This window comes from Narcine bancroftii, chromosome 9, assembly GCF_036971445.1.
Source record: "Narcine bancroftii isolate sNarBan1 chromosome 9, sNarBan1.hap1, whole genome shotgun sequence".
NCBI classification, from domain to species: domain Eukaryota; kingdom Metazoa; phylum Chordata; class Chondrichthyes; order Torpediniformes; family Narcinidae; genus Narcine; species Narcine bancroftii.
In genome coordinates this window covers 17,887,551-17,909,713 of record NC_091477.1, presented here as the reverse complement: position 1 = coordinate 17,909,713, position 22,163 = coordinate 17,887,551, and the positions used below count along the sequence as shown (strand labels likewise).

The window sequence follows — 22,163 nt, the reverse complement described above, 5'->3', positions numbered from 1 at the left end:
CAGAGAGTTTTAGGTGCCTGGGATGGTGTGGAGGCTGAAACATTAGGGGAATTTAAGAGACTCTTAGGCACACGGATGAAGAAAAAAATAAAGGGTTACGAGGTAGGGGTGGGTTTAGTACATTTTTTAGGGATACATGGGTTGGCACAACATCCAAGGATGGAAGGGGCTGTACTGTGTTGTAGTGTTCTATGTTCTGTTTCCATTGGAAAATTCATTGTTAATGAGGATTGTAAAACAAAACAATTAAAATATGGTTTTAGAACAAAATTAATGTTTTTTAATGACTGATCAAATTGTTTCCAATAAAGTTTATCAATTGCTATTATAGACAAAGTAAAAACACAAAGCTGGAGAAATTCAGCAGGTCAAACAGCCAAGGTGAAAATACATAACTGATGTTTCATTCAAGAGCCCTTATGATCGTAGAGCTTGAGAGCAGCGATGATAACAGATGGGGAGCAGTGAGAGAGAATCCCACAAAACTCCCTTTGGAGAGCAAAGGAGAAATTTGCTTTATTTCTTCTTTATTTCTCTTTATTTCTGCCTCATTTAAATCTGAAACAATGAATCCAAACTTCTCAGAGCTTGAAACAAAGAGCTTCTTACTTATAAACTTACTGTGGTCTGTTCCCTGGTTCCTTCAGTGAATATAGCAGTCTTCGACTGCACACATATGTATATTCCAGTAGGTTAAATGCAGTTTTGAAGGCAAGATATCATGATCCCATCAGTCCTTTGTGTCCTCCAACTCTTGACATCACAATTGATCAGTGGAGGATTAACCATTAGATTGAATCCTAGGAGCCTGGTAGGTAAAGGGGGTCTAACACATTATGGTCTGGCTAAACTGACTTAACAAAAACAATGAGGTTTATTATTCTCCTTCATCCTTTGTGTTTGTTTGATTTCATTAAAAATACCGTAGCCTCCGAGCAGATGAAAAGTTCTGGGAGAGTGAGTCAGCCAGGCAATTCTTTTCTGTTATGCTAACGAAATCATTGAGGCATCGAAACTATTTACTAAGTAGTAGAAATGGACCACATTGTTTCAGGCTGGAGAAGAGCTTGTATATATGCAGGAGCACTGGAGAATGATACGTTTAGCCACAGTGCTGCAGGAGTCCAGTGGGACATTGCAGCCCTTCTTCCCCGTGTCTGCACCTGGGGCTGCAGCAGGTTTCTGTGGATGCCCTCCTGGCCTGAGTGGCATGGCGACCTCTCCCTGGCCAAAGTTTCGGGGACAGGGACCTCTCCCTTCCCAGCAGGATGGGGCCAGGGGACAGCGACCTCTCCCTTCCCAGCAGGACGGGGCCAGGGTACAGCGACCTCTCCTTTCCCAGTGGGACAGGGGACAGGTTCAGGGACAGCAACCCCTCCCTACCCAGCGAGATGGAGCCAGGGGACGTGACCTCTCCCTGCCCAGGAGGATGGGGGATGGGGTCAAGGGATGATGACCCTACACTGTCCAGTGGGATGGGGATCAGGGTGGGGGATGGCAACCTCTCCCTGTCCTGTGGGACAGGGGGACAGGGATACGATGACCTCCCTTTGACCAGAAGGGTGGAGCGGGAGGACGCGACCTCTCCCTGCCTAACGAGATGGAGGACGGCGACCTCTCCCTGCTCAGCAGGATGGAGATGGGGGAATGCAACCTCTCCCTTCCCAGTCGGATGGGGGATGGGGCTGTAGGATATGACATCTCCCTGCCCAGCAGGACAGGGCCAGGGGATGGTGACCTCTCCCTGCCCAGCAGGACAGGGGATTGGGTCAAGGGATGATGACCTCATTCTGCCCAGTGGGACAGGGGACAGGCCGGGGGAAGGGTGACCTCTCCCTGCCCAGTGGAATGGGGTACAGACCCGCTACTTTAACATTTCATTGAAATTGACAGGGTCAGTGAAAAAAAAGTTGCTCATGAAATTAATTGTTGGATTTATATAATGTTAAACTAAATCAGTGATTTCTTGTCAAATAATGCAACCAAAGGTGATAGCGATTGAATTTTAATATGTCTATGTTTTTAATTATTGTACTGTGATTTTGCATAATCAAGTTTTATTAATAAATTAAAGCCTAATTCATTCCTTCACTGCAGGGATATTTGGTCTGTTATTGTTTGTATGACAGATGTAGAAAACGTGTAGCGTATAAATTGTTTGGAATGAAATCTTAGCAAAAATTAGTGCGTTTGTAAATTGAGTTGTAAAATGTTTAGGCCACCAGGCCACTGAAGTCTGCCCACAATTAATATGATCTAGGTTGATTTGTTCCAGGTTACAACTTCCCTTCTGTGTCAGTTCCCCACAGCCCACAACTTATGCGATCTTTACAGAAGTAAATTCCTACGTAATTCAATTTGCAATGTCCTTTACTTTACCTTGTGAATACATTTCCTCATTAGAGAATCCCACTCATTGGAACATACTGACATCTATCCTGTCAAGACTTCTTAGGATATATACACTTCAATAATAGCACAAGTCACTCTTTTAAGTTCCAAAGAACACAGATCTAACTTTTTAAATTGTTCATGAGAGGACAATTAACAAAGTAAATTTCATCTGGATTACCTCTAGACATTTTCTCCCTTTATTTCATGTTCTCTACCTGATTTGACATTAAAATCTTTATTCTATCAGACACCTGAGTTAGCTTTCAACTCTGTTCTGCTCATTATTGATTCTTCAGTTTGATTGATGAAGGCAATATGCAGCTCATTAGCCAGTTTATACAGGTCCTTGAAGCCCTAAAAGGTTGACAGACAGAAATTTGTTTTGTAAAGCCCCATAGAAATTCTCACAATCATCTGATACAATTAGTTGAGTGCTCAGAATTATAGAACTCTTACTTATAATTGGTCAGCATGGACAAGATGGTCCTAAATTTCTTTTTTTTCTGTGATGCCTGACCTCATGACGATCATTGTTTCCCAAGCACGAACTACTTGCTTAGTCAGAAATTCTTGTCAAACCATTTTCAGATACAATGAATTTGAATTTACAAATTAGGAACAGGGGTTGACCCAGCCAGCCTTTGAGTCTTTTCACTAACAAGATCATGGGTGATCTGATTGTCTCCTCGTTCCTCCGGCAGGATTGGGAACCTTGGCCTATGTGGAAGAAGTGGCAACCTCATTGTCTCGAGCAGGAACGGCAATCTTGTCCTACTGGCAAGAGCAGCGACCTCGGCCTATATGGCAGAAGTAACGATCTCGGCTTACTGGGAAGGAGCAGCGACCTCAGGCTCCCAGGTAGGAACGGGGACCTCAAGCCCTACGATTGTAGAACGTCTGGGTGGGCTATGGCGGCGCCTGGCAGTGGGGAGGTGTCAGGAAATGGCAGTGTTAGCGGTGGGGAGGTGCTTCCAGAGTTGATTTGTACACCTAAACGGCGTCAAACGGTTTTTGACCTGAATTTAAGGTCTCAAAAGTATATCTGGCAGGTGTCGACCCCCATTTTTTGAGTGAATTTTGAAGGTTTCATGACTCAATTTATACACCGAAATATACAACTTTGCTACTCTTTTCTCACGCCCCATATTTTATAAATAATCCCTTGGGAGATGTCATGTCCTACAGCCCCATCCCCCATCCCACTGGGAAGGGAGAGGTTGCATTCCCCCATCTCCATCCTGCTCATTGGCCTCTTCACTACCTGCTAAAAGCAAACCTCCAATCTACCTTTGACCTGTTGCATTTCCTTCATCATCTCCTCATTACATTTTTTTTAAAAGCTGTTTATAATAAGTAAAAAAAAGATTGATATATAGAAATGAGAAGCTGTAACTGCGAGCAGATATTTGCATTATTGAGATTATAATCACTGGAGCAGAGGAACCTAAGAAGAGGTTTAACAAGAATTTGCAAAATTATGAAGGGATTTGATAGTTTGAATAGGGAAGGATTGTTTCCACTGGTTGGAGACCATTAATTTAAGAATTGTCATCAGGAAAGTGAAAAAAGGAGATAGCAGAAATTGTTTCAGACAGAGGTTTGTTGGAGCATGGAAGGATTTGCTTCAGGAGATAGTTGAAGCAGAAACTATTGCATCTTTAAAAAAAAAATAGATAAGTATTTATAGTGGAGAAAATGCAGAGAAAGCTCATTAATGAGATTAGTTTCAGATAGGTCTAACAAAAATCTGGAAAAGATACAGTAGACTAAATTCCCTCCTTGTGTTGTGTAAGCTAATGATTCTATTTTAGAAGACTGGAAAGGGAGGTGAGATTGTGCCTAAGGAATCGCATTTCATCAGCCTTCTCCCAAACAGCCCACTGTAGAAAAGATTTTGCCTTCAATTTATTCCTCTGTGGCACATGAGCTTTGTTCATATTTTACATTGCCTGCTTTATATTATCTCCTGCCAACCCCACTAAACTTTATCAGAGGGGATATTGTCAGAATAGAAGGTGGCCCTGATAAATTATTATGCATCTAGTTTGTGACCCGAGTCAAATTCTCGTGCATGAAGACAATTAAGCATTTTGAAAGTGTACTTTCTAGTTCATTGCAGTCAGTGTTTTGAGAACGGCTGCAAAAGTGGTATAACTTAATGATCATAATTGTGGAACACAATAATATTACTTGCTATTATTGGAAATCAGCTCATTGATTTAGTATAAAATATGTAGTTAAACAATGAATAGATGAAGAAATATTTTATAAGATTATATCCCTGCAAAGTATATAAATTAATCTGATAGGGTGGAATAGTTAGCGTAGCAGTTGGTGCAAGACAATTAAAGAACCAGCAACCTGGGTTTGAATCTGGCGCTGTCTGTAAATAATTTATGCATTCACCTCATGTCTACATGAGTTACCTCTGGGTGCTCTGGTTTTCCTCCACCCTCCAAAAGCATACAGAGGTTTGTAGGTTAATTGGTGTATTTGGGCGGCATGGGGTTACGGGTTGGAAAGGCTCTATGTTAAAATTTTACATTTTTAATTTAAATTATGAAGAATTGGAAACTTGTATTTATGAAGAGACAGGAAATGGAACTCTTAAATCACCCTTTATGAATTCCAAGTAATTAATCTAGCTGCAATTTTGAAAACAGACCGAAAGTAGCTGTGGCTGATTTCCTCATTACGTTGAATTTGTCCTGCTTATAACTCAGTCGCAAACCAGTGGCATGATGCTGCTGCTCCAGTAGGTCAGAGGAAGGATGGTTAAGAGGGCCCAGGGATTCTAAGGAGGATGGTTTGGAGGGGCCAGGGATGGCAAGAAAATCCAAATGCAGCCAGGAGCTAAATCTCTAAATCTTCACAACAAATGCTGCAGGACCCCAAGGTTTCAAACCAGGGTCTGGAAGACAAAGTTCAAAAAAAGAATTTTTAAAAATCTATTCTCCTCTAACTTCTTCCTTGCATATTGAGTTTATTGGAAACCTACCAGGGCTTGCTTACATTAGTTTCTAATTTAAATAATGGTCAAATTTTGTTCGTATTAGGGAGACTTGTGTTTACTTTCTTGAGGGAGATTAGTGGTTCACTAGATTGAGGGAGATTGAGGGAGATTGATGCTTCACTAGATTGAGGGAGATTGAGGGAGATTGGTGCTTCACTAGATTAAGGGAGATTGGTGCTTCACTAGATTAAGGGAGATTGGTGCTTCACTAGATTGAGGGAGTTGAGGGAGATTGGTGCTTCACTAGATTGAGGGAGATTGAGGGAGATTGAGGGAGACTCACTAGCGAGTGAGATTGTGATAAGTACATTCAGCAGGTGGATATTCAACTACTTACTGGCCTGATTTCCATATGTTTAGTCATTGCAGGGAGAAAATACTGGCATGGAAGTTGAGACCAACTTGTGGTATAATTGTTGGCGGCACACTTAGCATTGCAGTTAGTGTCAATGCCAGTAACCTGGGTTTGTATCCAAAGCTATCTGTGAGGAGTTTGTACATTCTGCCCCTGTCGGTGTAGGTTTTCACTGGGTGTTCCAGTTTCCTCCCACCTTCCAAAACATACTGGGCTGTAGGTTACTTGAGTGTGATTAGGTGTCATGGGTTTAAATGGCTGTAGTTCAAATTTCTTTTTTAAATAATTTCATTCCTTTATTTGAATCCAGATCAAAAGCTGCTGGATTCAAAATGATCATTCTTATTGAAGTAATTCCAAAGCTGCTACATCCTAATTCCTTGTGGCTGCAGATTCATGGCCCAGAGCTGCTCAGGATTCAGCACGGATTTGCAATTTAAGTCAGCAAATCACAAAGGTGACTCATGTGGGAAATAAAAATGCCACTCAGGTATAATATAAGGCACTCTGCTGATTGTGAGGTCAAGATACATTGTTGATACAGAGTAAAGAGCAAATTGCAGATTTAATTTGTATGATACCTGACTTGTAAGCATGACAAAGTACTTGTGGCAGAAATAGGAAAAAAAAGTTTAACTTTATTGGGCATGGCAGATGATCACATCAAAGGTGCAGCAAAGTTAGTTCTGCCATGAATTACCACAACGAGGTTCATACCAATGATTCAATGCTGCAAACTCTAACTGCATGGAATGATAGAATGAGACCATAAAACTAATTATCCCTAGCTGTTGAAATGAATGGCCCAGGAATTGTCAGAGGAAATGTGTCAAAAATGTGAGGCCTCATGACAGACATGCACTATTGTGTCTTAGGTCCAAGGCATTGTGGTAGATTAGAATAATCCTTACATGAAGAATAACATGAGGAAACCTTTTCCCCAGATGATCTCTCCCAATTGCATTTAATGATGATTATGTAGAATTGAGTTGAGCAATAGATTGTGGGGAACAAAGGGGGGAGGAAGCAATGATGCAGAAGGCCTTGTATGGCAGTGTGGTCAGATAGAAAACTGTCCAGAGAATTGTAGGGAACTATGAGGTCATGAAAGCATAGTAGAATACACGAGCTGATCATGTAAACATAGTGGAGTACATGAGATCAGTGACTGGCTACATCAGCAAGTGTGTTCTGTGTGAAGGAAATGTGGCCTCCCTGCCTATCTAGAATTATGTATTGTGGGTGGTCATGTGTCCTCCCCATCTGAAACTTATTTGGAAGTCACATCACCTGTCAATCAAGGTTTGACTTCGACCATCACATTAGTGCACACCTTGCCATTGGCTAATTTAAATCACCTAGGGTTATTATTGTCTATATACCTAGATTAGAACTGTTTCAAACATCGATGCATAGTACCTTCTTTCTCTCTGCCTCATGAACCAAGCCCAGGACATCGCTCCATGTCAGGTCGCTACTGTGGACATCACTGGAAGTGTCGCTGATAAAGTGTGCACTACACTGAAGCTGAGCCATAGTATTGTGATAGATCAATACTTGTAGAGTGCCGCACCCCTGTTGGTCAGGGAACCAGGTATGTGTAAGAGTTCCTGTTTGTAGTGTTTGAGCAGGTTGAGTCTAGGCCTACCATTGTTAGAGTCCAACCGAAGTCCGAGGTAAATGCCTAGATCATCGCTTAAGGGAAATAGTGATCGAGTACTGTTTAACGTTCTCCCATTTGTTTTCCATGGTTAATAAAAGTTACATGTGATGGTAACACTTGTGTCCAGACTCATCTCTCTATGAGGCCATGGAACTTGATACTCTTCCCAACATGACAATTGATGCTGTGAGCAGGATTCAAAGAGTTTTGGCTGGACACACATGGAGTCTTAACCATGTGGGAGTGGAAGCTCATGCTAACAATGTGGGAGATCATATTAATAAGTGTGTGTTGGCATCCTGTTAGGTGCATGTGTGATTGTATACGTGTTCACCAACAGGGGCAGCAGGAGGCGACCCATGTCTGTAATGTATCTTTACCTCCTCTGGACATCGCAAGATCACCTGAATTCCTCCAATATCTCTGTAATTTTAATTATTACTCCTGATCTTTCTTTTCATATCAGATTTGAATGTAACTTTTTACTTCCCACTTTATATTTCCTGTTTTATGGCTCAGGGAGGATTCTTCATTCTGATTGAAAATTTTGTCCTTTTCTCAATTACCACAAGAGGCTAAGTTAAAGTGAAAAACACTCAAAAGCTCTCAAAAAATCTTTGCTAGCCATTGTCACAAAGGCAGGCAGCATTGACCAAAAAATCTGGAGGAATTTATTGATTGAAAATCACTACTTTTCTATCTAGTATTCATTAATTTAAAGTTAATAGTGATGGAATTATCAATTGTTTAACATTTCACGAATTGCAATAGTGTAGATACAGCACAGATGCAAACAAGAAAAATAATTTGATTTGTCAACAGGAAGTTGACAAAGTTTGTGTACAAAAAAAGGAAACATATTGGAAATGTGAAATAAAACAGAACGTGAGAAACATTGAACCTGTAAGGTAGTTTCTGTAAAGGCAGGAACAGGATTAATGTTTCACAAGAAATTATAATATTGAATTTGTTCAGATCTAGCCATCAATAAATATCCATTTCATGATGTGACTTCTTCATGTTAGCAGAATTTGTTTTTCAGCTTTGTTTTTCGCAAACAGCTAACCTTCTTAGCTCTGTCACATTAACAGAGACACATCCTCAGCAGAACTGTTTTAACACATTTCTCTGGCATAGTTCTCAACTCTGTTGCTATATATTCTGCCATATATTTTCAGTAAAGACTAAGGTCAAACACTCAAACTTCAGCAAGATAAATCTCCTTCCCAGCACAAACAATCATTCTCACTGATTTGTAAATTACAGATTTGTGGTTGAGACACATTTGGTCAAAGATCAAAAATAGAATGCCATCTGGTTCCAGTTGCTTCTAGCTCTTGTGCAAGGAGAGAACAAACAGGCCCAAAGAAAAGCTGATTTTCTTTGTTGTTTAAACACACTGAAATCCCCGTTATCCAGAATTCAAGCAACCGGCAGCCTCTTGCATCAAGCAAAAAAAAAAAATTATGGAAAATAAATAGTCAAAAAATATGAAAAGGTTAAAATAGTGGTCAGTTCGCCAATCCATGCAACACGCAATCTCAAGCAGCCGACACTTATATGGCATCTACCAATCCCCGTTGGTGCCAGATACCAGGTGTTTTACTGTAGATGGAAAAGTTATGAAGACACGAGACATTTATAAAGCCAGAATTTGTCAAATGACGATCCATAAGCAGAGGAAGAACTGACTCACTTTGATATGAAATGGATCTCCCTATTACATTTAACTGAATCTGAAGTAACACTGTAACATTGGTTCATTTCATTATTTGATCATCTCGTCAATGTTTTGGACTAACTTGATTAGTAACTTGAAATAAAGAGTCTTGGTTGAAGATATGCAGTTTTTCATGTAGTAGAATAGCAACATTTAAATAAGTTACAGTAGACCATGTCTTTTCTTCTGATAATCAGTTATTTGAAGCCTTTATTTCAATAACATCTCATACAGTCTCAGTTAATGATCTAGAATCTAGATCATTAGATTCGAGATTACCCAGATATAAATACAGATTGTGTATCAATTTATTAAATAAAGGTGGACATTGGGATAAAATGAAATAAAGGACAGGAAAATCAAAAGAACTGCTACTCACCATGTAAAATAAAGTAATATATATCAAGGCTCCTCCAATATAGAGTCCTTTCGTACACCAAACACCTCATGCATTCCTGTAATGCCTTAAAAGTTGAAATATGTCCCAAGGCTATTTACAAAAACATGATTAATCAAAGAATGACTCATTGATAGAGACACTATGAGGAATGATTTTAAAGCTTGGTCAATGTAGTAGATTTTAAGGAAGGTATGAAGAAGACAGTTCTAAACACAGATGCAAAACAGTTTATTCAAAGCAGTGGTTCCAAAGGTAAAGACTTATTGGGTTGTATCACGCTATTGGATCACATGGGAAATATTTTTGCTGCTTTTTGACTAGATGGGAGCACCACGAGAAAGGTCACAATTTATTGCCCAACACAGGCTGCCCTTTAATAAGTGATGTGAGGGAACATTCCCATGAGTATTTGAGAGTCAGTTATATTTTGTGGGTCTGAAGTCATATAGAACAGAGAAGGAAATGCCTGGAGCCTTCCTTCCACATTAGTGACACTTGTGTTTTTATTTTCAACAGTTACAACATTTCAGAGTAATTTTTACTTCAATTCAAATTCCCAGGTTATCACCGTGGGGATTGAAATTTTTTGTCCTGATCATGAGACTCCATTCCAGTAATATAATCACTGTGCCCTTGTGATTCAAAGAAGAGGAAGAGATGTTAGAGGAGCTGGGAGAATATCACAACACTCTGCAGGCCCTGCAGTATCCAAAGGAGGCAAAGATATATAACCAAAGTTTTGGGCCTGAGCCCTTTTATCAAGGTATGGACTAGGGTCAGCATTATGGTTTGGGTCGGGGGGGGCCATTCCCCTCACCTGAAAATGAATGGCACAAACGGCCCACAAAACTGCCACATGAACGGCAGTTTGTGCCCTCTCACCCACAGTTACCCTAATGCCCCCTGATTAAATTTGTTCTGACGCCATCTCTGGTTGAACGCTGTGGGACCTGGTGAGTTTCTCCAGCACTTTTATGTGTTTACTGAAGTCACAGCATTTGTAGACTTTCTTGTTTCACTAGTGCAGAAAGTCTAATCATCAGAACAAGGAGAACAGAGATGGAGAAATTAAGAGAATGTGATGGAGTTCTTCTTGGAACCAGGGCGAGAGAAAGTGTAAACTGGAGTCACTTTAGAAGCACCAGATACTGGATTCTGGAAGCTAAACACCATCTTCTGGAGGAACTCAACAGGTCAAGCAGCATCACTGGGAGAAAGAAAATGGTTGCTGTTTCGAGGTGAAACTTTTCATCATGTCTGGTTAAATGTAGAGAAAGTAACATAAAGAGGGCAGGGTGGGATGGGGCCCTGTGTGGGATTGGTGAAGTAAGTAGGTAGTACATGATGGACAGAGGTAGAGGATTGACAGATGCCAGACAAAGGGAGAGAGAAACGAGGGAAACCAACAGGTCAGGTGGAGGAATATGAGCCATAAGGATGAGGTGAGTAACTAGAGGAAAGGTTGCAGGGCTGGAATCTGATAAGGTGAGAATTGTGGTATAAAGAGACTACATAGAATTGAAGGGAGGAGGGGTAGAAGAGAGTGGAAGAATCCAGTGGTGGGGGGGGGGGGGGGAGGGAAGGGAATGGAACCAAAAAGAGGTGAGGGTTGAGAATGGGTGGGGAGCTGAATTGGGGTAAGTGGGAAAGGGGACAAAAAGTGGGGGATGAAAAAAGAAGGGATTCAGAAGAAGAGGGAGGACTCATTATCTGAAATTAGAAAAATCTATGTTTACGCCATTACACTGTAGACTGCCCAGGTAGAATATGAGATGTAATTCCTCTAGTTTATGTTAGACCTCAAAGTAGCAGTGGAGAAGATACAGGACATAGAGAGGTCGGTGTAGGAAAGGGGTTTTAGAATGGTGTGCAACTGCCATTGTGGACAGATTGCAAATGTTCTGCAAAATAGTTCTTAAGTCTGCACTTGGGCTCCCTGCTGTAGAGGAGGCTACATCAGGAGCGCCAAATGCAGTATGTGCCCACTACAAATCTTCTCAATGATACAAGACATCTACAAATTTGGTGATAACACCATGGTTGTCTGCAGAATCACAGAAGGCAATGAAGAAGCATACAGGAGTGAAATAGATCAGCTGGTTGAGTGGTGTCACAAGAACAATCTTGTACTCAATGTTAGCAAAGCTAAGGAATTGATTGTGAACATCAGGAAGGGCAAATGAGGTGAACACTAATCAATCCTCATCAAGGGGTCAGCAATGGAGATGGTAAAGAACTTCAAATTCATGTGTATCAGCATCTCTGAAGACTTATCTTGGGGCCATCATGTTGATGAACTCATGAAGGCGGCTATATTTTGTTAGGAGTTTGATGAGCTTTGGTATCAAAGTCATCAAAGATTTGCAAATTTCTACAGGTGTACAATGGAGCACATTCTGACTGCATCACTGTCTGATATGGAAGTGCCAATGCACAGGACAGGAAAAGGTTATAAACTCACCCAGCACCATCATGAGCATTAGTCTTCACTCCATTAAGGTCACCTACAAGAGGCAGTGCCTTAAGAAAACAGCCTCTATCATCAAGGACCATCACACCTCCCCCCCCCCCCCCCCCCCCCCAGGCCATGCCCTTTTCTCATTGCTACTGTCAGGAAGTAGGTACAGGATCCTGAAGACGCATACAATAACAGCTTTTCCCCTTACCCATCAGATTACTGAAAAGACAATGAACCTATGGACACTACCATATTTTTTTCTTTTTTTTGCACTTATTTTTACTTGCATTTACAAAATTGTAATTTATAGCAATTTTGCACCTGTAATGCACAATACTGCTGCCACAAAACAACAGATTTTGTGATTCACGTTTGTAACAATAAAGCTGATTCTGATTTTGAGTAGATGAGGTTAAAGAAAATATACATGATTCCTTACCTCACCTGGAAGGGCTGTTTAGGTCCCTGAATGGTGGTGAGAGAGGCGGTGTGAAAGCAAATGTTACATTTCCTGTGGTTGCAGGGGAAAGTACCAGGGATAAGGGAGGGAGGAAGGATGAGCAGACAAATCACAGAGTGAGTGAACTCTGTGGAAGTTGGAAAGCAGTGGGGAGGAGTAGATGTGTCTGGAGGTGGGAACTAGTTGCAGCTGGTGAAAATAAAAGGAAATAATGTTCTGAATGCTGGTGGGGCAAAAGGTGAAGTGAATAGGAACCCCATCCCTGATCTGTTTAGAGAGACCCCTCGATGAGTGGAGAGGGTGAGGAACTCTGAGAAATGGAGGAAATACAGGAGATGACTCTATTGACTACAGTAGAGGGGAGGCCTCATTACTTGAAAAAGGACATTTCAGATATGCTGGAATGTAGGCCGCAACTGCATGCAGCTCATGCAGCAAAGGCAGATAAATTGGGTAAAAGAAGTAGCATCCTTACAGGAAACTGGGTGGGAGGTGGGGTAGTCAAGGTTACTGAGAGAGTCAGTGGGTTTGTCATAAATTTTAACAAAGCATTGAATGATCATCAGAATTATCTACAATTGTGATTTACAGAGGTATTTTGTCATTAATTCATCAATAGTTTATGAATATAAATAACAAAGATAAAATTATTATAAGATCCAATAAAACACATCTTCCCATGCATTCTGTCCATAACATTTCTGATCTTCTGATTGGAACTTTTGAATACATTTTGTTTAGGTACTGAAAAGTAATGGAGCAAACCGCAGAAGATTTAGTTAAGCCTATTGTCTCTTTTTTCAACAATTGTTTTCACAAGCGACATGTCTGGTCACGTTTGTTGAATCACTGCCCACAAACAAATATTTTACAAAGACTGAATGAATATTATATGACATTAGAAAAAAATCCAAATCCAAATACCCTGCTTTATGAAATTAGAGTGTTCCTATGAAACCTTGCATAAGCCAAAATGGCATAAAGTGAAGACCCATTCATTACTGTTGAAGGCTTTCTTCGTAAAAGTGAAAACCCAACCAAATCCTTTTATAAAACTGAACACAGGTTTCTTCGTAAAAGCAAATTTGCATAAAGTGAGTATCCCATAAAATGGGGAACACCTGTACATTCTTTAGCAGAAAAGAAAGAGTCGTGCTTAGATTATATCAGCATTTATCTTCTTGTACTTCTGGTTTCATGCCACTACTTCAAAATCTACTTGCAATTAAAAATGCGCTGCCCATTCCTTTTCTGAGGTTGGGTTTGGAAGATCGGCTAACTTTTTTCTTACAAGGGTAGAAATGAAAAGAAGGATCCAGAAGTAGTAGTGTTTGTGAGTGGGTGGGGGAGGTAAGTTCAGAGAAGCTGTTACAGAAGATGAAGGACCGTTAACTGAATGTGGTCAGGAATGTGTGTGGATTGGATTAACACTTGGGAGGAGAATGCATGGAGGGTGAAATCAGATTGCTGTCTTTGACCTGGAGATCAGTGCAAAGCAGGCCAGAAGAACAGAAGCTCATGTTATATTAGAGTGTTCTATAATCTACAATTCAAAGTCTCAAAGCATGGACATTGAATTATCCAGTTTTAGGCAGCCTGTTCTCCTTTGGTCCCTTTCTCTCCCTATCTGATCCACCCAGGTTCTCTTGCACCACTATTTCCAGCCCTTCCCCCGGCCCCAATTATCCAAATTCTTCCTAACCCCGCCCATCACACAGATACTCCTTCTACTGAGTCCCCTATCTACTTCCCAAACTGTTCTCCTTTATTCCTATGGATTTTTGCAAACTCCCTATATATTTTCTCTTCCAACTCTAACCATTGGACGGCTCAGTACAATCCCATCAAAAGTGGTCACCATTAATGAAGGAGTGAAACATAAAAGTCTGCAGACACTGTCATTGTAGTTAATACATAAAAATCCTGGAGGAACACAACAGGTCTCATAGTGTCCTTAGAAGGCAAAGATATATAACCAATATTTCAGACTTGAGCCCTTCAAGGTATGAGGTGTGAATAAAAAGGCTGGGAGAGAAGGGAAGAAAGGACAGGGGAGGAGAACAGGCCAACAAACAAAAGGTAAGGATAGGTGGACTGGAGAGGTGAGATTGATCAGAGGAGGGTGGCAATATAAATGCAGAGCTGGAGGAAAACAGCCAGAGGGAAAGAGGGAGATACAGAGCTTGAGGAAAGAAGAAGTAGGGATAGAGGAAGGGGGAGGGATGGGGGGGGAGGGTGCTAACTGATACCTTAGAGGTCAATGTTAATTCCATCTGGTTGGAGTGTGCCCAGACAAAATATGAAGTGTTGTTCCTCCAATGTGCGGGTAGTCTCGGTCTGAAACCATGGATAGACGTCTATAGGAATTGGATGGGAATTGAAATGGGTGGCCAGGAAGAGATCCTCACCATTGCGGTGGCAGAGCTGATGTGCTGAACAAAGCAATCTCCCAGTCTGAATACAGTGTCTCTGATGTAGAGGAGACCACACTCCCCATCACTTTTGTGTATTCACTGCAATTACAGCAATCTGCAGACTTTTGTTTTCCCCACTCAAAGTGCTTCAAAAGGGCATCTATTATCTCAGTGCCCAAGAAGAGAAGTGTGAGCTGCCTCAAAGATTATCACCCAGCTGAGAGGTTGGTCATGCCCGAATTAACATGTAACTAAGCAAAGGACTGGACCCACAGCAATTCTCCTATCATCACAATTTGTCCACAGCAGATGCAAAACCGTTGGCTTTCCACTCACTTCTGGATCTCCTCAAAAACAGAAACACATATAAATGGCTGCTCTTCATCTCAGTCTTCAACAGCATTATTCCCTCAGTGCTGGTCAACAAGCTTCAACTCCTGGGCCTCTGCAACTGGATACTTGACTTCCTCATTGGAAGACCACAGTCAGTATGAATTGGAAATAACATCTCCTTACTAATTATCAATACAGGCACACCTCAAGGATGCATGCTTCACCCACTGCTCTACTCACTATGCACCCATGACTGAGTGGCAAGGCACAATTCCAATGCTCTCTACAAATTTGCCAATGACACAGTTGTTGCCAGAATAATCACAAATGACAATGAGGAAGCGTAGAGTTGAGTGGTGTCACGCCAACAACTTTGGGCTCAATATTAGCAAAACAAAGGAGATGATAGTGAACTTCAGGGGGATGTCTGGAGAACACAATCCAGTCCACATTGAAGGCTCAGTAGTGGAGAGGGTCAAGAAGTTCAAATTTCTGGGTGTCAAAATCCCTGAGGATCTGTCCTAGACCATCCATGTCGATGTAATCATGAAGAAGGCTTATCAGCAGCTATACTTTGTGAGGTGTTGGAGGAGATTTAGCATGTCACTGAAGACTCTTAAACTTTACAGGTATACTGTGGAGAGCATTTTGGTTGCTTGCATCATTGTCTGGTACAGAGATGCCAACGGTCAGAATTAAAAAAAACTCCAGAGGGTTGTTAAGTTGTCCTGCAACATCACAGGCATCAAACTTTACTCCATCAAGGATATCCACAAGAGATCTAAGGGCCTACACCACCCAGACCTTGCCCTCTTCACTCTGATACTATCAGGAAAAAGGTACAGGAGCCTAAAGACAAGCACTCAGCAACACAAAGACAGCTTCTTCCACACTGCCTTCAGATTCCTGAATAATCAATGAATCAAAGACACTGCCTTACTTTGACTTTTCATGCACTATTTCTATTTATTGTTGTAAGGTGGTTTATATGAATGTTTGCACTTTGAACTGTGATGTTGCCACAAAAGAACAAGTTTCATGACAGTAAATTCTAATTCTGAATCTGAAGTGGTCATCATTTCTTGTTTTCAAGTTCCTCCAAGTTCACCTCACTGGACCCCCACATACATCCACTCCAAGTTCCGCTTTGATGTTCTCCCTGATCAAAAATGCAAGTCCCTTCCCCTCTTACTTCCTCCCCTCTCGTGCCTGTAGCATCTGCATTTATAGCAGGATCAGTAGAAAGAGAAAATGCCGAACATTTCCAGTCTTATAAATGATTTACTTAAGGTTTCAAGCTTCTGCAGTATTATATTTTTCCATTAGATTCCAATTCTGTTGGAACCATGCTTGTAACTGGCTAGCACAATGCAGAAGTAGGCCTGAGAGCTGGTGAGGGACACCAGGTTCTGCCGAAGCCCTTCTGCTGTTCCAGCATCCTTTTCATGAACAGGACACTCAATGATTAAACAGATCTATTTGCTCTACTCTTGAAGAGAATGTCATACACCAGCTTACTGGCTCATTGCATTTTTAATTGATTGTTGATTTTATGGTTATAAGATAAATCGTCAAAAAGTAAAGAAGCAAAGCCATTCTGATTTATGAAAGAATTTACATAAATTTTCTACCAAATGAGTTACAATTATTTTAATGTCAGAATTCTTGCAATGATTATCCCTAATGTATTTTAATCATCTTGTGCTTTGAATTTACTGTGTTGATACTGAAATGAGCTCAACATCTGTATTTAAATATTTTGAAATGAAAAATATATACCAATAGAATAGAATCGACAATATTTATTCTATGATATCTTTTGCCTTGGAAGTTCTTTGCTGCAAATGATTAGTTTTATGAAAAGAGAAGAAAAGTCGTGTGAAAATAAAACTTGAACAAAATTAAGCTGATGGTGCAAATCCTATCTTCCAATCAACATTAAAGTCCCTATTCTGAGTAATTTGCATCATGGAGGATGATGATTTCCTTTGTGGTCACAGAATAATGGAAAAGAGTTATGAGGACAAAAGTATGACCTGTAACTGAGTGGCTGTGGGGGTTTGGAGAAAAATGTCTAATCCTTAGCATGCTCTTCCTCTTTGCTCAAAATACTGAAATTTTCCCTGTCATAAGTATTTAACAAATTCTTAGTTGAAGGTTGTTATTGACTCTGCTTCCAAGAAAATTCTGTAAAGAGAAAGAACAGATGCTGAAAATCGGAAATAAAATCTGAAAATGCTGGAAAAGTTCAGTGGGTCAGGCAGCAGGTGGAAAAGATTTTGACCAGAAGATACAGACTTGTAGAAGAATAGAGGGTGTTGGATGTCAGGCAAGGAAGGATTAGATTGTTGCGGAGTTGATTTATATAGGTGGACACAACATAAGCTGAAGGGCAGATTTTTACATACCTGAAACTGATGCCCTTCACAATTACAATGTAGGTAAAACTATTTACCCCTCTGGTTCTTTTTAACAATCACTAATGAAGAGCCCCCAGACCCAAAACATTGCTTACCCCTTACATCTTATGGATGCTGCACGACATGCTGAGTTTCTCCAGCACGTATGTGTATTGCACTTGACCCCAGCATCTGCAGACTTTCTTTTTTAACTCCTTAATACTTTTCCCCAATTGTTTTCTTTTCCTATACCCTCCAGGGCCCCAAAATTCAACACGCCTCTGTCAGTGTGGCACTGTAGACACTACCTGGCTGGTAAATGACTTACCCTACTAACTGTCCAATGTGTAGTTGCTTTTATGTTCAATAAACAACATGGTAAAATCAAGAAGAACAAGATATTAAGGCGGAGAATTGAACTGTCCATCTACAATTATGATATCTTGTACTGGCCTGGGAAACTCAATGGGCCACCTGATGCCCTATCCCGCGGGACCGGCGCCAGCGCACAGATTGACAACTTACAAGTCCTTCACAATTATCTCTGCCACCCCAGAGTTACCAAGTTATTCCACTTCATCAAAGCCCACACCCTACTGTACTCCATTGAAGAGATCAGGTTAATGACCAAAAACTGCCAGGTCTGTGTGGAGTGCACTTCTACTGGCCAGACACAGGGCAGTTGATAAAGGCCATCTGCTCCTTTGAACGGTTGAGTGTCAACTTCAAAGGACCCCTGCCTTCCACGGACTGCAATATGTACTTCCTCAATGTTATTGATAAGTACTCCCCTTTTCCGTTTGCCATCTCCTGCTCTGATATGATAGCTGTCAGAGTCATCAAGGCCCTGCAAGGTCCCTTCATTCTATTTGGCTCCCCAGCTATATTCATGATGATCAGGGGTCATCTTTTGTGACAGAAAAGCTGTGCCGGTACCTGCTGTCCAGAGGCATTGCCACGAGTAGGACCACCAGCTACAATCCCCGGAGGAATGGGCCAGTGGAAAGGGAAAAAGCCCACAGTCTAAAAGGCTGTTCTCCTAGCCTTGCGGTCTAGGGGCTTTCCAGTCTCCTGCTGGTAAAAAGGGTCCTCCTTGAGGCACTCCACTCCATCAGATCCCTCCTATGTATTTCCATGAATGCCACACGATATGAACATATGTTGTCCTTTCCCAGGAAATCTATGACAGGGACCACGATATCGGCATGACTGATGTCCTCGGACCAATCCTACTTCCGAAGCTATGGTCGAAAGGGTCCACTTCCTCCAAGCCAAACACCAATGCACCTATGTGGTGTACCCTGATGGGAATGAGAACACCGTCTCTAATAGGGATCTGGTGCCCTTGGGGGCTCTGGAGACCTCGACTGATCACTCCACACCCCTCTCACCCTTAGCCACCCAGTGCACCAGGCCCATGGCACATTACCTCACCCCCAACAGAGGCGATGCCAGACTCATCACCACATACCCACCAGCCCAATGCTAATAATTGCACACGGGCACTCCAGACTGAACCGGACTCCATCACTGCACCATAATTGCAGCTGGTATTATGACAGTCACAGTGAAGAAACCAGACCATCTTAAATAGTTAATTTTAACTGTATCATCACCACTTCACCCCGCTGTACTCTTTAAAAAAAACAGGGATGAATGTGGTAAACCGTATATATATTTATCTACTTGGGCACAGCTATTGGCAGACTGTACCTATGGCCCCCCCCACAGCCTCCTGAATAAAGGTGATTGTTCCACAGCATCCTCCCCAGTGCAGGACAGTCAAGTATAAATGTGCCTTTGTTCTTAAGCAAATAAAAGCCTATCAGTCTTTTGGAGTAATTGATAGTACACTAGTACATCACTCCAAGTAACAGACTTCCAGTGAAAATTGTTTTTTTTCTATATACTGTATCAACAGGACATATGCTGATTATGGTCAAAGGTTCCAAAGGAAACTAGAATTGTTCAGTCATACGCTCTAAACTGAGTTGTGTACCTAGACAGTCTTGATACAAGTCCAAGACTTGTTAGAGCCAAATGCCTACAAATCTATTTCTACAGTGGATACCATGATGAATCTGCAGTGCAGCCTGGTCTTGGTAGTATTCTCTTGTCATATCTTCAAGATTTATGGAGGGGTAATGTCCACGTCAGCTGCAGGCTCGTTGGTGGCTGACAAATCCGATGCGGGACAAGCAGACACGGTTTCAGCGGTTGCAAGGGAAAATTGGTGGGTTGGGGTTGGGTGTTGGGTTTTTCCTCCTTTGTCTTTTGACAGTGAGGTGGGCTCTGCGGTCTTCTTCAAAGTAGGTTGCTGCCCGCCGAACTGTGAGGCGCCAAGATGCACGGTTTGAGGCGATATCAGCCCACTGGCGATGGTCAATGTGGTAGGCACCAAGAGCTTTCTTTAGGCAGTCCTTGTACCTCTTCTTTGGTGCACCTCTGTCTCGGTGGCCAGTGGCGAGCTCGCCATATAACACGATCTTGGGAAGGCGATGGTCCTCCATTCTGGAGACGTGACCTACCCAGCGCAGTTTGATTTTCAGCAGCGTGGATTCGATGCTGTCGGCCTCTGCCATCTCGAGTACTCTTGTCATATAGAAAGAGAGCAATCCCCCTCTTCATTGGATCAAAGATTCTATTTGGTTGAATTGGAATGTAAGAAAAGCGTGTTTTATAAAATTATATGGATTGAGGGTTTTATGTTAATGAATGGCTGAGTGCATAGAAAATCATGCCTTACAAATTTGATTGAGTTTTTTAAGGAGTTGACTGAGGATTAATGAGGGTAGAACAGTAGAAGACATCTTCATGTACTTTGCCTAGATCCTGCATGGTAGCTCTCCAATCGACCTTGAAACATCTAGATACCAAAACCATTTAGACTGCTGTTCATAGACTATCATTCTGCCTTTAGTACCATAGTTCCCAGCAAACTCATTCCCATACTTGGGAACCTCAGCCTCAGCACACTCTCTGTGACTGTCAGACTGCAATCACCTCACATCATCTCCTCCATGATCACACTCAACACCAGCACTCCTCAAAGATGCATACCCAGGTCACATCGACACTCTCCCTACACCCTCTTCAATTAAATATCATTCCAACTCCTTTAAATTTTCTGACACCACAGTAGTGAGCGGGGTGTCTAATAACAGAGTCAATAAGAGGTTGAAAGTCTAGTGATCGATAGCAACCTCGCTCTCAATGCCAATATGATGAAGGAGATCATCCTTGACCTCAGCAGAGAGGGGAGGAGCGGAGGAGCAGAGTCACGACTTTGTCCATATTAATGGACTGAAATTGAAAGAATATAGAGGTTCAAGTTCAATATCTCCATTGACTTAACCTGAGACAAATACATTTGTGCGATTGTCAATGAAGTGTACCGATGCCTTTACTTTCTTCAGATGCATGCCACTGGGTTGTGTGCTTCTTTTTAACATATATTTTAATGACTTGGATGAGAATGTAGATGGCATTATCAGTAAGTTTAAAGATAAAGCCAAAAGTGGTGGTACAGGTATTGAAGAAAATCATCTGAAGTTACAAAAAGATACAATCAACAGGGAAACTGTGCAAGAGAATGGCAGATGGAATTTAACTCCAACAATTTAAAGGGGTGGCATGGTAAGCACAGCGGTTAGCACAATGCTATTACAGTACCTGTGATCGGGGTTCGAATCCAATGCTGTCTGCATGTGTTTCCTCCAGGTGCTCTGGTTTCCTCCCACCGTTCAAAACGTATTGGCATTGTAAGTCAATTGGGTGTAATTCGGCAGTATGGGTTCATGGGCCGAAAGGGCACGTTACTGTGCTGTATATCTAAATTTAATGGTTTTTTTAAATTAAATAAAGTATGAAACAATGCATTTTGGAAAACTGAAGCAGGGAAGGACATTCACAGTGAATGACAGGGCCCTGGGTAGTGATATTGAACATACAATCCTTAGGGTATAAGCACATAGTTCCCTGTAAGTGAGAACATAGATAGGAAGAGTAGTAAGGCAGTATAAGGCATGCTTGGCTTCAATAGCTAAGGCAATGAGTAAATTAGATGGGACATCATGTTACAATTGTACAAAATGCTGCACTTGGAATATTGTGTGCAGTTCTGGTCACTAGACTATAGGAAGGACATAGGGGTACAAAACTATTCATAAGGATGTTGCTTGGATAGTTATCAGATTTATCTGGAGCTATCAGTTATCAGAATAGGCTGGCTTGAGCTAGATTGAGGGGTAATATGAGTCAGGAAGTAAATCTAAGCAATAATCTTTACCCATGCATAGTTATTAATGACCCTTTGATACTAAAACTAGATCCAGCAATCTTGCGGCATCAGACCCATTCTTCTGAGTCCGTTCATCTATTGCTTTCAAACAATCATCCATTACTCCACGGCATGTCCAATTTATGTGAAGTCTCTATAGGCTTTCTTCAAAGTTTTTGAAAAGGCACTCGGAGCCTGGACTGTCTGGCTTGAGCAGAGCTCTGGCATTTTAAATGAGATCTGTTTTGTTAAGTGTTTGTGACCTACGCTACCCC

General features: G+C 41.5%; 1 long non-coding RNA gene across 1 annotated transcript in view; it reads left to right on the top strand.

The window, feature by feature from the left end:
* The window catches only part of LOC138743244 (uncharacterized), a 38,667-nt gene that overhangs the window by 1,955 nt on the left and 14,549 nt on the right, over positions 1–22,163 (top strand). Inside the window, exons 2-3 of the long non-coding RNA XR_011344752.1 lie at positions 3,096–3,252; positions 10,106–10,308. This is a non-coding gene — a long non-coding RNA (uncharacterized lncRNA). The remainder of the gene's footprint in view (positions 1–3,095; positions 3,253–10,105; positions 10,309–22,163) is intronic.